The sequence below is a fragment of the Euprymna scolopes genome, chromosome 19, assembly GCF_053919585.1.
Source record: "Euprymna scolopes isolate OS-2025 chromosome 19, ASM5391958v1, whole genome shotgun sequence".
NCBI lineage: Eukaryota > Metazoa > Mollusca > Cephalopoda > Sepiida > Sepiolidae > Euprymna > Euprymna scolopes.
Window position 1 is genome coordinate 81,052,565 of NC_136500.1, and position 3,794 is coordinate 81,056,358.

General features: G+C 29.8%; 1 pseudogene; it reads left to right on the forward strand.

Annotated features, from left to right (window-relative positions):
* Window positions 1-3,126: 3,126 nt before the first annotated feature.
* On the forward strand, window positions 3,127-3,243 carry LOC145240639 (5S ribosomal RNA; annotated as a pseudogene).
* Window positions 3,244-3,794: the final 551 nt, after the last annotated feature.

Below are 3,794 nucleotides of genomic sequence, written 5' to 3' on the forward strand. Positions count from 1 at the left end.
GCACAAACTTTAATAAAGACTTTTCATACCTATCTGCTTAAGTGTACTTTGATAGTTATGTTTCAGTTTGAAGACATATCGTATAATAAAATGATGGGGTGTTCGTTCGCACCTGACCTCCATAGAATGGAAATATGTCACAAAGTTTAACAAGGTTTATTAATATAGATGCACAGAATATTGTGATAAGTGTTTCAGTGTGAACAGGTATAGTATAATAAATTATGGGGTTTATCTATTTTATTTTTACTTTCATCATATTTCGCTTTGGTTTTGATACCCCCAAATTCAACCCAAATTTACAACCCTTCCTTTTCATAACCTATCATACTTTCATAAATCAGAGTCCATTTTCTGTAGGCTGTTTTTGAACCCAGTCAATGACGGGTACTTTTGCTAGTATATATATATATATATATATATATATATATATATATATATATATATATATATTGTGAATTATTTTACTAGTAGTATTGCTTATATATATATATATATATATATATATATATATATATATATATATATATATATATATATATATATATATATATATGAAGTAGAAGCCAGCTGGTTAGTTTAACCCTGCCTCTTATTTATTTATAAAAGCTAGATAAACCCACTTGGTAAACTACACGTTCAAAATAAAGTGTATCATCGGGGAGGAAAAGCAGGGGAGACACTATGTATCTAACATAAAGCTACGTTTGATCTATGCGCAATAATATAATCTCCTAGAGACCATCAAGTTCAAACTTAAGAGACATTCTTTCTGTTTACAAAGAGAGGGTCTCGTCAAATAAATGTGAATGGTCTTTAAGACTTTCAAAGGAAAGTTTCAATTAGCAAGACTCTAAATGATTAATAAGTCAATATATATAAAAAAATAAATAAAAACAAAAAATTATATATATATATATATTTATATATATATATATATATATATATTTATATATATATATATATATATTTATATATATATATATATATGTATATATATATATATACTACGTTCGGTGTTATACAATTATGTACCCATAGAAATCTTTATATATATATATATATATATATATATATATATATATATATATATATATATATATATATATATATATATATATATATTTCTATGGGTACATAATTTTATAACACTTTTGAATAACACCGAACGTAGTGCCATTATTAATTGCTGAGGGTTTTTTTTTCTATAGTTTAAACATAAACCATATATATATATATATATATATATATATATATATATATATATATATATATATATATATATATATATATATATATATATATATAAACGTTAATTCATTTTATTTTATCCTTTCCCCCACCTTTTCCTGTACATACATTTTATTATAATTGTAAATTAATCCTTCCCATGTTCGTTATTAATTTTTATTTTCTCCCCCATATTTTCTTTTTTAAAAAAAAGTTTGAAAATGCCATCGTTGGCCCTTGATGAGGATGGCGAAAAACGTCTAGGGTTTAAAAGAATTCTTTTTTTCCGAGATATATATATATATATATATATATATATATATATATATATATATATATATATATATATATATATACTTCATTTACTCACATAAACCTAATATACGAAAGTATAGATTTATGCGTAAACTTTAAGTATTTACTTCAAAAGTGCTCAATACGTAGGTAGAGCTAGTTAGTAATTTATAAAATATATATGGCGATTAAGCTACACTGAATATTCTGCGTTTCATCCACTATAGGATTCGTCAGGCTTATGCGCATAAGCTTGACGAATCCTATAGTGGATGAAACGCAGAATATTCAGTGTAGCTTAATCGCCATATATATTTTATAAATTACTAACTATATATATATATATATATATATATATATATATATATATATATATATGTGTGTGTGTGTGTGTGTGTGTGTGTGTGTGTGTGTGTGTGTGTGTGTGTGTGTGTAATAGAGGGTTCATTCCCAAACTAATTAACAGATCATTTTTGGAACACTGCTGCTTGATGTATCGAGTTCAAATCTGAGCTATGTTTCTGCTAATTTAGATTTACGGAAAGATGCGTCGAATTCTTTGTGAAATTTTTACAATAAGTAGTAGACATTAACTAATAAATATTTCCCAAATTTTCAGTTAATTTGAAGTATTTTAAAGGGGTTTTAAGATCTATAATGTAAACCCAACCTCCAATTTGAAAATTATAATACTTCAAATTTGCATAGAATTAAAAACCAAGCAAAATTCCACGAATTTCTTGTTTTGGATATTTTCTAGAACGAAAATCATCTCATGGGTTTTGATGAAAATAGGTATATGGATTCTAGAGATAAAGTTTAGCATCATTTCATCTTGGTTTTAGTCTTGTATGGGAATATAAAAGTGGTGCAAAGCTATTCCATTTGGAGAATTAAATTTACCAGTCCTGGGACGAGTATTCTTCTATATTTATACTAACCGCTTTTCGGAAACTAGACCAACGAATGTAATTCTACTTTTTCCATTTTTTTTTTTTTTTTGTCTTATTCTCATTCGATGTTGACGAATGTTTATATCTAAGAAACAGTAAAACAAACACAAAATACACAGTAATATTTTTTTTTTTTTCGAATGCTCATTACAAGGGCGTTACCGTTGCTTTTTTTTTTTCTTTTCTTTTCTTTTTTCGTTTTACTTGAGCACCGGCGGCCGCCTGGCTTGTATGTTTGTACTTCTCAAAACCAATTGCAGGCGCTATTTTTAACCGCAGCCCGCCACCTTCCCTCGTCCTTCTTGCGCCGACGAGAACATGATCGTAAAAAAAAGGAAAGGAAGATAAGCAGCCACACGAATATGTGTTCCACGTGGGGATCGCAGATTTTACAGTCAGATTAACGGAGGCCGGTAGGGTTTTATTATTTAAGCATGACAAATTAAGGCACGACAAAGACACAAGGCACGACAATGGTTTTTTAGCAAATACTAAACAAATTAATAAAAAAAAAGCATGATAGTCCGTCTAAATTGGAATCGGTTGCTTTTTGTTGTTCTTGAAATAAGAATCTCTGATAACGACTGTAAATAATTCTAATTTCAGTTTTTGCATATTTGTGTTATATACGGCATGATTTTTCTTTATTATATACGACATAATCGCGTTGACACACCGGTTCTCGTCAGATCACCGAAGTTAAGCAACGTTGAGCCTGGTTAGTATCAGATGGGTAACCATTTGGGAATTCTAGGGGCTGTATGTGCTCTCCGCTTATCTCGGCATTTGTTTCCAGTCATCCTGTACTACACTTGCCACTGGTATTTAACAATGTCGTCTCAGGAGAGGTGTGGTTGGAGATTGCGCACCTCCTGCAACAAAAATTTCACGCGCAGGCACCCCTTCGTGGGTATCCATAGTCTGTAAAATACCGAAGGAGCATGTATTGTGTTAAATAACTCATTTTTTTTTTCCAGGTTTAAACATTGATACTTTATTTTTAGCAAATATCTTCTGAGGTCTCGCCAAAAATAAACTCTCGGTTTCATATAATTTTTTATAGGTGGATATTATGACTAAATCCGTTTTATTGTTTACGTGCTGAGATTGTCTTAATGTAAAATGAGCTGCAACCAGTGTTCGTGTCTGCTTGCTCCGTCGTCCACACGTTGTTCGAATAGAGAATAAACGGGATCCAGTTGTCGTGACTTTGTCGCGCCTTTATTTGTCACACACAAATAGTAAAACCGCGAAACCAACTCTGATTTATCTAACTATAATCTAAAATTAAACCTAACCTACAGGCTTGTGGTATTG